Below are 14,218 nucleotides of genomic sequence, written 5' to 3'. Positions count from 1 at the left end.
TTATCTATTATTTTTAATTACATGGACATATGGTACAGAATTATAGCACTGAAAAAAACATCTTTAGGTTAACTTTCCGTTATAAAAGACCACAGTGAGAATAAGAAAGCAATAAACACTTACCTATGTACATAGGGAAGGAATGTCTTCACCAATAGAGATACACAGTATAAGATGATAGTAACATGACAACCCTTTAAAATTTACACAATAATTTCATGTACATTATTTCATTTGACTCAAACCACAATCTATGAGGTTACTAATATTATTTTTCCAATTTTACAGGTTGGATTTCATGTGGCTTTCAATTTTAAAATATACTAAGTGTAATATGGCTAATAAATATCCTGGTGTCTTGCTCTTATAATCCTAACAATAAATCTCAGCTATTGGTAAAACAAAGTAATATCGTGATATTAGTATTAAATTCCAATAATTAGAGCATTCCAATTTGTGATATTCAAGAGGTAGTAATGTAGTGGCCTCTTCCTACTGATGTGTTTGAATTCATTTTTGAAATTATAATTTAAAGTAGTCTACACATTATCTAAAATGTGAATTCACATTCACATGGAGAAAATTGTAACAGTGAGAAAAAACAAAACAAAACACAAAGAGGTCAATGACCAAAATAGGTTAAGAATCACTGTGCTCTACACACTACTATATATAAAATAGATAACTAGCAAGAACCTACTATACAGCACAGGGAACTACTCAATATTCTGTAATAACCTATATGGGAATAGAATCTAAAAAAGAGTGGATATATGTATAACTGATTCACTTTGCTGTACAGCAGAAACTAACACAACACTGTAAATCAACTGTACTCCAATAAAAATTAATTTAAATAAAGCATTGAAGATGAAGTCAAAAAAAAAAAAAAACAATCACTGTGCTAGAGGCAACTCCAATAAAATAGACAAAGGCTACAGCTATCATTCAACATAAGAAGTTCAACTCAACTCACAGTAATATTTTGTTTGTTTAAAAAATGAGTTCACTCAAGTGTGATAAAGAAAACCATCATGATTTTTTATCATTATTTTCTTGAGAAATTTAGAGAATCAACTAAAAATTTACTAGAACTTAATAAAAGACCACAGAAAAGTACCTAAATAATAAATAAGGAAAATAGATGTCAACGACTTCTAATTACAGCCATGGTGGCACTACAAAGGCCTAATTTACCTTTCTACCCAAAGCAACCAAAAAAAAAAATGGATAAAATATATCAAGAAATTATTTTCAAGACACCAGACATCAGGCAATGAACAGTGATGCCTGAAAGATGGAGAACTAATAAGAAATAGATGCAGCTGTTCTTTTCATATCAGATCTTCCCCAAGCTGGATTCTAGCCTTCCTAAAAATGTGAGTTAGAGTATTTTTGTTTGTTTGGCTATACTTTATGTTTGATTTTTTGCTTGTTTATTTTTGCATTTTGACACATAAATATAATAATTTCCCAGATAGCTCATAAATTTTAACACTTTAAGTTCCTCTTCTATGAGAGGAGGAATTAGCACATAAAATTAGAGTAGTTATTTATTTATGAAGATTTTTTCTCAAATATCAAATGAGATACATAGGCATCTAGCACTTGACTAACATCTAACAATATTATATTAGTAGATTGTTTTAGCACTTGCCATAAATTCCCACCTTTCCTTGCTGTTTTTGGATATGAGCCCAATCTCTGTCCCCTACTACAAAACCCCATTGTAATAGACCCCTAGAATAAAGTCTGCTTTGCTCTTAAACAGGTGTCTTTATACACACACACACACACACCTATACATATATACATATGCAGACATACATATATAATTTACATACATGAATATCATTCTTAGAGTAAACCTATAACTATAATTTATAAATTGCTTTCACTTGGAATTAAGTTGGGCAAATTTTGGTTAACTAATAACTACACTAAAAACAGTACAAAAACTAATAAAACCAAATATGCTTTTTGGGACTTCCCTGGCATTCCAGTGGTTAAGACTCTGCACTTCCACTGCAGGGGGCACAGGTTCGATCGCTGGCTGGGGAACTAGGATCCCGCATGCCGCAAAGTGCAACCAAAGGAAAAAAAAATGTTTTATTACTTAAATGTGTATTGATTACTTCATGACTAAAAAATCTTAAAAGGACAGCATTACGCCTTCAAATGAAGAAACTGAAAATATGCCCAAACTTCTATGACCCCTTAATGAGATTTTAATCACATAAAAATATCCTTTTTTTTCTTTTACACTTATTATTTTGCTGTCTGCTTTATACCAGTTTTTTTTTTAACCTCTTTATTGGAGTATAATTGCTTTACAATGGTGTGTTAGTTTCTGCTTTATAACAAAATGAATCAGTTATACATATACATATGTTCCCATATCTCTTCCCTCTTGTGTCTCCCTCCCTCCCACCCAGCCTATCCCACCCCTCTAGGTGGTCACAAAGCACCGAGCTGATCTCCCTGTGCTATGTGGCTGCTTCCCACTAGCTATCTATTTTGTGATGAAATAAAGATAAATAAAAGCCAAATGGTGAAGAGCAAACTTTTATTTTGGACAAAAAATAATACTTTGTTACTCTTAATTACCCTTAACCATAATTAAATTCTCCTCTTTTTTTAAAATATGTATTTATTTTATTTATTTATTTTCCTTATTTTGGGGCTGCATTTGGTCTTAGTTGTGGCACACGGGATCTTCGTTGAGGCATGCAGGATCTTTCTGTTATGGCACATGGTCTCTTTGTTGCGGTGCGCAGGCTTCTCTCTAGTTGTGGCCTATGGGTTTTCTCTCCCTAGTTGCAACAAGTGGGCTCCAGGGCTCATGGGCTCTGTAGTTTGCAGCACGCAGGCTCTCACTGAGCCACGCAAGCTCAATAGTTGTGGCACGTGAGCTTATTTGCCCCACAGCATGTGGGATCTTAGTTCTCCGACCAGGGATTGAACCCACGTCCCCTACGTTGGAAGGCGGATTCTCTACCACTGAATCACCAGGGAAGTCCAAAATTTTCCTCTTTCTATGTAGAGTTTTTCCATGTCGGAAATTAAAATATGAGAAAATACAAGAATACTTAAATAACTCAGACTCTTGCCATATTTGAACTTTGAGTACTACATCACAATTTTTGATATTTAGTAAATCAACTTGAGTTATACTGAATTGCACATTTGCTAACTGAAATGTACACACATTCTATAAAAAGTGTGTTTGTTAAACAAATCAATCAAGAATCTCCTTTCCACAATCATCAAATGATCTCCAAAGACCGTTTTAGCTCTAAAGCTATGTCTGGTTCAGTCCTTTTAAGAAAATTAAAATCTTTGCACTTAAAAACATTTGGTATTCGAACTAAAGTAGATGTAACTACTTACAAATGTATTTTATCTGTTCATTAAAGAAAATACATCAGAAATATGTTAACAATTGATGTTACTGAATGAGCTTCAAAGCAACAAAAACGCATTTGTTTAAAAAGGTTCCCTAATTCATATCTTTCATTTTATTAAAAACAAAGCCAAAAAATCTTTTTACCTTAAATAACATTTTGCTATAGTATATTAAGAACAAGTTAAATATATCATCTACATGAAAAGTACACTCTTTTTTTTTCAGATATGACAAGCTGCAGAACTCTCAGAAAGTTGATTTCTTCTTAAAAAAAAAAAAAACCTCCCCCAATTTGGGTCTCAACATACCTATATCATTCCTGTCTAGAATGATGATAATAGCCAGAGGGGTAAAATTTTGGAATATAATTTTGAGAAATGACTGCCAGGTTTTGACATTACAAAATTTAGGAAAAAGGAATAACTGATTTTAAAGGTAGAAGATCACTACTGATAATGAGGTTACATAACTGTGTTCATTTTCTCTAAATCAAAATATTTCTCAAATAGCATAATTTCACAAAGGCTTACTGCTTAAGTAATTTATCTGATATCTACTATTTCTGTTAACTTTGAATAATTATTTTCATAACAATTTAATTATATATGACATTTATTGTGAAAATCGTGTAACTATCCATTATGCACAGTTATACTTTGTTTTCATTTGCCAGAATATATATTTTAATCAAGATTTCATAGGCTCTAAAATCATAATACTATGTTAACATACTTTTTAACTGAAATATAGTTATTTACAATATTATATTGATTTCAGGTGTACAACATAGTGATTCAATATTTTTATGGATTATACTCCATTTAAGTCTGTAATAAAATATTGGCTATATTCCCTGTGCTGTACAATACATCCTTGTAGCTTATTTATTTCATACATATTAATTTGTATTTCTTAATCCCCTAACTCTACCTTGTCCCTCCCCGCCTCCCTCTGCCCACTGGTAACCATTAATTTGTATTCTATATCTGTAAGTCTGTTTCTGTTTTATTATACACACTCCTTTGTTTTATTCTTTAGATTCCACATGTAAGTGTTAACATGGAGCATTTGTCTTTCTCTGTCTTACTTCAATAAGCACGATACCCTCTATGTCCATTCATGTTGTTGCAAATGGCAGAATTTCATTCTTTTTTATGACTTATATTCCATTGTATACATATACCACATCTTCTTTATCCATTCATCTGTTGATGGACACTTAGGTTGCCTCCATATCTTGGTTATTGTAAATAATGTTACTATGAACAATGGGGCGCATGTATCTTTTCAAATTAGTGTTTTTGTTTTCTTCAGCTATATACCCAGGAGTTGAATTGCTGTATTATATGTAGTTATATTTTTAGTTTTTTGAAGAAACTCCGTACTGTTTTCCATAGTGGCTGCACCAATTTACATTCACACTGACATTACATGAGGGTTCCCTTTTCTCCACATCCTCACCAACATTTGTTATTTATAGAATTTTTGATGATAGCGATTCTGACAGGTAAGAGGTTATATCTCCTTGTAGTTTTGATTTGTATTTCTCTGAAAATTGGCAGTGTTGAGCAGCTTTTCTTGTTCCTGTTGGCCATCTGTATTTCCTCTTTGGAAAAATGTCTATTCAGGTGTCTTATGTCCATTTTTAAATCATTTGGGGGGGTACCAAATTTATGAGCTGTTTATGCATTCTAGATATTAACCCCTTATCTATCATATCATTTGCAAATATTTTCTCCCACTCAGTAAGGTGTCTTCCATTTTGTCGATGGTTTCTTTTGTTGTGCAAAAGTTTTAAGTTTAATTATGTCCCACTTGTTTATTTTTGCTTTTGTTTCCTTTGCTTTAGGAGACAGATCCAAAAAACATCACTACAATTTACATCAGAAAGTGTTCTGCCTATGTTTTATTCCAGAAGTTTTATGATTTCCAGTCTAACCTTTAGGTAATCCATTTTGAGTTTATTTTTATATATGGTGTGAGAAAATGTTCTAATTTCATTCGTTTACATGTAGCTGCCCAGTTTTCCCAGCACCTCTTATTGAACAGACTGTCTTTCCTCTGATATATAGTCTTTCCTCCACTGTTGTAGATTAAATGTAAGTGCATGGGTATATTCCTGGGCTCTCTATTCTGTTCCATTGGGCTATGTGTCTGTTTATGTACCAGTACCATACTGTTTTAATTAATGAAGATTTGTAGTATAGTCTGAAGGCAGGGAGTGTGATTCCTCCAGCTTTGTTTTCCCTCAAGATTGCTTTAGCCATTCAGGGTCTTTTGTCATCTCATATAAATTTTATTATTATTTCTTCTAGTTCTGTAAAAAATGTCATGGGTATTTTGAAAGGGATTGCATTAAATTTGTAGATTTCTTTGGGTAGACCTTTTAACAATACGAATTCTTCCAATCCATAAACACAGGATATCTTTCCATTTCTTTGCACCATCTTCAACTTCCTTCATCAATACTGTATAGTTTTCAGAACAGAGGTCTTTCACCTCCTTGGCTAAGTTTACTTCTAGGTATTTTATTATTTTTGATGCAATTTTAAAATGAACTTTTTTCTTGCTTTCTCTTTCTCATAGGTCATTATTAGTATATAGAAAAGCAATAGATTTCTGTATATTAATCCTGTATTCTGCAATGTTACTTAATTCATCTATTAGTTCTAACAGTTTTTTGGTGGAGATGTCAGGGTTTGCTATGTACAGTATTATATCATCTGCAAATAGTGACAGTTTACTTCTTCCCTTCCAATTTAGCTGTCTTTTATTTTTCTTGTCTGATTGCTGTGGCTAAGACTTGCAACACTATGTTAAATAGAAGTGGTGAGAGTGGTCATCCTTGTCTTGTTCCGATTTTATAGGAAAAACTTTCAGCTTTTCACCATTTAATATGATGCTAGCTCTGGGTTTGTCATAAATGGCCTTTATTATGTTGATATATGTTCCCTCTGTGCCATCTTTGATGAGAGTTTTTATCATGAATAAATGTTAACTTTTGTCAAATGCTTTTTCTGCATCTAATGAGAAGATCATATGATTTTTATCCTTTTGTTATTGTGGCATATCACACTGATTGATTTGCAGATATTGATCCATCCTTGCATCTTTGGAATAAGTCCCACTTGATCATAGTGTATGATCCTTTCAGTGTATTGTTGGACTTGGCTTGCTAACATTTTGTTGAAGATGTTTGCATCTATATTCATCATGATATTGGCCTGTAATTTTTTTTTTTGTAGTGTCTTTATCTGGTTTTGGCATCGGGCTAATGGTGGCCTCACAGAATGAATGTGGGAGTGTTCCCTAGTTTTTTTTGGAATAGTTTGATAAGGAAAGGTATTAGCTCTTGTTTAGTAGAATGTCCCTGTGAAGTTATCCAGTCCTGGACTTTTGTTTGCTGGGAGTTTTATGATTACTAATCCAATTTAACTACTAGTGATTGGTCTGTTCAGATTATCTATTTATTCCTGATTCAGTCTTGGAAGATTGTATGTTTCCAGGAATTTATCCATTTCTTCTAGATTTTCCAATTTGTTGGCATATGACTATTCATAGTATTCTCTTATGAATTTTTGTATCTCTGTGGCAGTGGTTGTAATTTCTCCTCTTTCATTTCTTATTTTATTTGGGTCATTTTTTTTTCTTGATGTGTCAGGCTAAAGGCTTATCAATTTTTCTTATCTTTAAAAAACCAGCTCTTGGTTTCATTTATCTTTTCTATTGTTTTTTACGGGGGGGGTCCTCTGTTTTACTTATTTCCTCTCTGATCTTTATTATTTCCTGCCTTTTGCTGACTTTGGGCTTTGTTCTTTTTCTAATTCCTTTAGATGGTAGGTTAGGTTGTTTGAGATTTCTCTTGTTTCCTGAGGTAGGCCTTTATTGCTATAAACTTCCTTTTTAGAACTGTTTTTGCTACATCCCACAGATTTTGGAAAGTTGTGGTTTTACATTCATTTGTCTAAAGATATCTTCTGATTTCCTCTTTGATTTCTTCATTGACCCATTGGGTTTTCTTCAGTAGCATGTTGTTTAGTCTCCAATGTTTGTGTTTTTCCCATTTTTCTTCCTGTGACTGATTTCCAGTTTAACACTGTTGTTGTCAGAAAAAAATGCTTGATATAATTTCTATCCTCTTAAACTTGCTGTGACTTTTTTCGTGGCCTGGCATGTGACCTATCTTGGAGAATGTTCCAGGTACATTTGAAAAGAATGTGTATTCTTCTGATTTTGGATGGAATGTCCTGCAGATAACTGTTTCCTTATTGATTTTCTGTTTGTATGATCTGTCCATTGATGTAACTGGGGTGCTAAAGTCCCCTACTATAATTGTATTATTGTCAATTTCTCTGTTTATGTCTGTTAACATTTGCTTTACATATTTAGGTGCTCCTATACTAGGTGCATATATGTTAATAAACATTGTATCCTCTTCTTGTATTGATTCCTTTATCATTATGTAAAGCCCTTTTTATCTTTTGTTATAGACTTTGTTTTAAAGTCTATTTTGTCTGATATGAGTATTGCTACCTCAGGTTTCTTGTCATTTCCATTTACATTAAATACGTTTTTCCACCACCTCACTTTGAGTCTGTACATTTAGCTCTGAAGTGAGTCTCTTGTAAGCAGCATATACATGGGTCTTGTTTTTTTTATTCAATCAGCCTATGTCTCGACTGAAGCATTTAGTCCAGTGGCGTTTAAAGTAATTCTTGATGGGTATGTACTTATTACCATTTTGTTACTTGTTTTGTGGTTGTTTTGCAGTTCTTTTCCGTTCTTCTCTTCTTCTTTTAGTTTCTTCCCTTGTGGTTTGATGGTTTCCTTTAGTGGTATGCTTGTGTTCCTTTCTCTGTAGTTTTTGTGTATCTATTGCAGGTTTTTGATTTGTGGTTACCATGATGTTCATATAGTTGACTTATAACTATATCTACTTAGTTAAAATTGGTAGTCATTTAAGTTCAAACATATTCTAAAAGATCTACATTTTTTTACTCCCCTCCCCCATGTCTTTTTTATGTCTTATTTTACATCTTCATCTCTTAACTGTTTATTTTAGTTATAATCGATTCTATGTATCTTTTTGTCATTTAATCTTCATACTAGCTTATTTAAGTGGTTGATCCACAGCCTTTACTGTATATTTGCCTTTACTAGTGGGATTTTTTCTTTTCCTATAAATTCTTCCTTTTTCTGTAGCTTTTTTTCCCACTTAGAGAAGATCATTTAACATTTCTTTTAGGATTGATTTAGTACCGATTAACTCTTTTAGATTTCGCTTGTCTGAGAAGTTCTTTATCGCTCCTTCAATTCTGAAAGATAATCTTGCTGGATAGAATATCTGAGTTTTTCCCTTTCAGCACTTTAAATATATCATGCCACTCCCTTCTGACCTGCAAGTTTCTGCAAAAAAAGTCAGCTGTTAGCCTTATGGGGGTTACCTTGTATGTGAATCTTGGTTTTTCTCTTGCTGCCTTTAGAATTCTATGTCATTAACTTTTGCCATTTTAATTACAATATGTCTTGGTGTGGTTCTCTTTGGTTTCATCTTGCTTGGGACTCTCTGTGATTCCTGTACCTGGGTATCTGGTTTTTCCTTCTTCAGGTTTGGGAAGTTTTCAGCCATAATTCATCAAATACATTTTTGACCTTTTTCTCTCTTTCCTCTCCTTCTAGGACCTCTATAATGCAATTATAGTATGCATGAGGTTGTCTTAGAAGACCTTTAAACTGTTCTGATTTTTAAAATTTGTTCTTCTTCTTGTTGTTCTGATTAGGTGATTTCCACTAGTCTATCTTCCAAATCATTTATGCCTTCTTGTGTATCACCTAGTCTGATGTTAATTCTTCTAGCGTGTTTTACATTTCAGTTTCTTCAGCTCTGACTGGTTCTTCTTCATAATTTCTAGTTAGTTGTTAAAATTCTCACTGTTCACCTATTCTTTTCTCTTGTTCAATTAATATTCTTATTACTAATGTTTTGAATTCTTTATATGGTAAATTATTTCTGTTTCACTGTTGGGTTTTTTCTGTTTTTTTCCCCCTTGTTCTTTTGTTTGAAACAAAATTTTTTGGCTTCTCATTTTGCTCAATTTTCTCTGTCTCTATGGAATTAGGTGAAGTGGTTATTTATCCTGGTTTTGAAAGGGTTTCCTTGTACTGTGTGTGTCCCTATATAGTCTGTGTGTGCCCAATGGCTTTGGTGGAAGAGCTTGATCTGAAGTGAGCATGAGGCAAGTCCTCCCCCAGGGTGTGATGGCAGCCATCACCTTGGTGGGAGCCAGGGCTGGAGATAGAGGGGATAAAGCCAGAGCCAGGTGTCAGCCAAAAGTTCCCTGTGCTCAGTGACCAACAGTGCCGTACTGGGGTAAAGGGCAGGTGCCAAGTACTGGAGCAGAAGCCCTGAGGGTCAAGTTTGAGCTGGTTCCATTCCTCTAAGTGTGTTATCTGCCCCCTCCCAGAATCAGCACCTTTACCCCAGAAGGGAGAAGCGCTAGAGCAAGAGTGGCTGGAGAGGGCGCCCCATGTGAGCTGCTCAGTTACTGGTGTATTCCTGGCACACCAGTCAAAGTTCCAAACCACTCCGCATCCACTACCTCTGTACCAGTAATAGCTGCCCTCACCCCTTTTAGATGTAGTACCAGGTCCAAGCCAGCTCTGCTCCCTACAACCGTACACTCTCCTTGACAGTGGCATCCTTCCCCCCAGAGAGGAGCTGCACCATGGAGCAAGAGGGGCTAGGAGTCATTCATTACACAGTAAAAATCAATCGGTAAATGTACTGCTATTTCCCCTCAATGACTTTCTGAAAGATGTAACTGAGGCTCAAAATGAGGGTTTAAAACTTCTGGGTACAGTATGGTTATGTAAATGTTACAAACACTTGACTTTTGCATTCAATTTTCCATAAACTATTTAAAAATGGCCCTATATCTGTGATTGCTACTTCTATATTATTTGAAAATCAAGAATCCTTTGAAAAGTCACAGTAAGCTAGATGTGCTAAACTTCTTGAATTAAATGCTTATTACATGGTTGACATGGGAACAAGGCAGCAAAGCCTAAATGTGATGAGAATGTCAGTCAAAGGATACCTTGTTCCTGTTCTAAAATTAGTCTTCATTTCCTAAACTGTTCAATTATTTATGACCACCTTATGAAACTACCAAATTAACTTCCTGAATCATTTTACAACTCATAATTTATCTGAATTGTATATTTTCTATATATTGTCAAAATTGGAAGAAACCATGAATTGACCTGATTACTGCTAAATAGTTAGCACCTAATTTCTCATTATTTTAAACTACGCTTGCTTGTTACCAGCTTCAAAAAATGATAAAGATTCTTAAACTTAGTGTCCTTTCCTAGTGATATTTAGTATCCAGGTAAAATGGTACATCACTACCAAACTGGATCCTGTAAAACATTTTCTTATATTTGTAAAGCTGAAAAAAATACTGAGTATGTACAACCTTTATAAGAAGGATAAAACATATCCATGCATAAGATAGATACACAGAAATGCTCTAAGAATAGTGATTCTCTGACAATACTGAAGATGATCACATTAAAATAATGACTCTACGACTTTCATATATATATAATAACCTTAAACTCAATAACACTCAAAAGTAAGAGAAAAGCCTTTCACTTCTGGCCATGATGGAATGCCTTATATCAGACTAAACAGCTGCCCAAGAATAAATACAAATGCTGGATAAAATACCAGGGTGAACATAAATTTGTACTAAAAATACATTTTTAAGATTTTAAAGAGCAATTAACACAGCCAGAATTTGAAGGGCCAAGACACCAGAAAGAAGCAAAGTGTAGAGAAACAGAAAGATTTGGCATGCAAAACACAGATTTAATTTTCACTGCTTTATATCAGATACTGTTTTTATAGCAAAAAGTAGCATAGCAGATGTACTTAACACAGTTATAGAGAAGGTTTAAAAAATGCCTTTCTTTGGAAAAAGGGCTTTTGGGAAATAACTAGACACATTTTTATGGAATGCCTTTTAAGAATTTTTTAAGAACTGATTTATTTTATTGTGGAAAGAAAATTTAATATGAGATCTACTCATTAGCAAATTAATTTTGGTAATTATAAAATTCATTGTCTCAAATCCAGGGAAAGTCCTATCTCAGTATATCTTTAAAATTTTTAACTTTTGGGGAAATCTGATTTCCTATGTCTAAGACAAACTAATACAAAATTCTGACATTTTGAGTTTTCCTACAATTGTATCAATTTGATGATGAATAAAACTGGGATGCTATTTCTGTAGCATTATTCCTAAATCTAAGCTGCACTGATTTATTTGAATTTCTGTTCTAATATATAATCGATCAGTATATTTATACATTAACATATTCACCTAGAAAATATATGAGCTATATTTGTATGCATTTCTCTCTAATCTAAAGAGTTGTCCCTTTAAAAGATCATCTCCCAAGATTTATATGTGCAGAGAAGAAATAAATTGTTGTAATACAGAGAACTACTAATGCACTTTTCCAAAAGTAAATTACTTTTCATATAAGAGAAACTACAATATATAGAAGAATAATATAAAATTCTAAAGATATGTTATACAGATTAAAAATAGATCTAAAAAGAAATTTTACTGTTAATTATATTTCAGCTTCTTCTGGAGTAAGAATAAAGGTCAACTTCTGAAGACCATGGAATCCATTAAGTACAGACAATAAAATAACTGATGAAGATGGTAACATACATTATGATTTACACAGTGAAACTGTGGTGATAATGACTTACAGTTCTCCCTAGCCTCATGTAGGTTTGGGGTTTCTCAGTCAGACAAAACAGGAAGTTGAGAGGGGTTATTTATTTTTTAAAAAGTCACTATGCCTTCCTTGTGTGATAAAGATATAACATTACTGAGTTGACAGCATAAAAAGAAAGTTAAGCAGGAAAGCTTGTGAGCTACTGCTCAAACTCAAATCAGGATTCAACTTTTCTCACTGAAGCAAATAGGGCATAGAGATATTTCATAGAATTGTGGAGTTTGGGTACCATATAAAAGCATCTTGCTAAGGGTGTGTCAGGAACAAAAACTCAGCCTAGGTTCCACCTGAAAAGCAGTATAACTGCTGTAGAATTGGGTCCAGAAAGAGCAATGACCACTTGTGAAGCCACATCTGCCCAAAGAGGTCACCCGTCTGAGTCATCAGCCTAGAGGCTCCTTGGAGCCTAACAGGTAGGCATGGTAGGATGCCTACTCCCTGTAACAAAGACAGCATGCTGAATGAGGCAGACAACAGAGATACCAGAAAGCATTCAAATTCATCAGACATCACTAACAAGTCAAAAGGTACTCCAAGTGATTATGATTCCTGTCTGGATAGAGCAAGAGGATGGTGTGGCCAGGGAAGAGAGGAATGACAGCCTCAGGGCCAGGCTGTGTTGGAGGGCATAGTGCTTTTGTTGCTACAGTTACAGAACAATGCATTTCACCTTCCCCAAGTCTGCGAGACAAGCAGTGCCAAGCCTGGCTATCTACTTACACTGGGGAGAAGGGAAACTATACGGTGAGCACAGTTGCAGGCCATGAGAATGTGCTTTGTACATCTCCAACTAAGAGAGTATTTGACCAAGGCCCCCCAGCTGCTGCCCTCTGAAATCCATTGCTACATTTGTGTCAAGATCATGTTTCCCCTGAGCTGCTCCCAGCAGGCAATGAGCACAGCTGCAACACAAAGGCTAAGCTAGCCCCAAGAGACTTGAGACTACTCTGATGGCTGACTTCGGCTTGAGGCACCTTGCTGAATCTTCCTTAAACTCCAGGACAGTTTGCACAGTTTCCACCCAACTACACTTTCCTTCTCCTTCATTCCATGTTAGACATGCATCCCAGTCTGATAGCATTTCCAGCTTTGACCACTCCATTCTCATTTTCTCTCACAGGCATTTCTCTTAAAAATCCTTGTAAGTTTAGTTCCATTTTGCTGTCTGCTTCTTAGGGGATCCATACTAATGTACACAGTCAAGTTAATATTTTATTTATTTATTTTTTTAACATCTTTATTAGAGTATAATTGTTTTACAATGGTGTTTTAGTTTCTGCTTTATAACAAAGTGAATCAGTTGTACATATACATATGTCCCCATATCTCTTCCCTCTTGCATCTCCCTCCCTCCCACCCTCCCTATCCCACCCCTCTAGGTGGTCACATAGCACCGAGCTGATCTCCCGCTGCTATGCGGCTGCTTCCCACTAGCTATCTATTTTACGTTTGGTAGTGTATATATGTCCATGCCACTCTCTCACTTTGTCCCAGCTTACCCTTCCCCCTCCCCGTATCCTCAAGTCCATTCTCTAGTAGGTCTGCGTCTTTATTCCCATCTTGCCCCTAGGTTCTTCTGACCACTTTTTTTTCTTTTTTTCTTTTCTTTTTTTTTTAGATTCCATATATATGTGTTAGCATACGGTATTTGTTTTTCTCTTTCTGACTTACTTCCCTCTGTATGACAGTCTCTAGGTCCATCCACCTCACTACAAATAACTCAGTTTCGTTCCTTTTTATGGCTGAGTAATATTCCATTGTATATATGTGCCACATCTTTATCAATTCATCTGCTGATGGACACTTAGGTTGCTTCTTTAAAAGGATAATCTATTTAAATATTAACTTGTAAATAGAGCTGCAATGACCATTTTGGTACATGACTCTTTTTGAATTATGGACCCTGAGAAAACCATAATTCAAAAAGAGTCATGTACCAAAATGGTCATTGCGGCTCTATTTACAAGTTAATATTTTAATAGATTATCCTTTTAC

The sequence above is a fragment of the Eubalaena glacialis genome, chromosome 8 (genome assembly GCF_028564815.1).
Source record: "Eubalaena glacialis isolate mEubGla1 chromosome 8, mEubGla1.1.hap2.+ XY, whole genome shotgun sequence".
NCBI lineage: Eukaryota > Metazoa > Chordata > Mammalia > Artiodactyla > Balaenidae > Eubalaena > Eubalaena glacialis.
Note: the sequence above shows the minus strand (reverse complement) of the source record.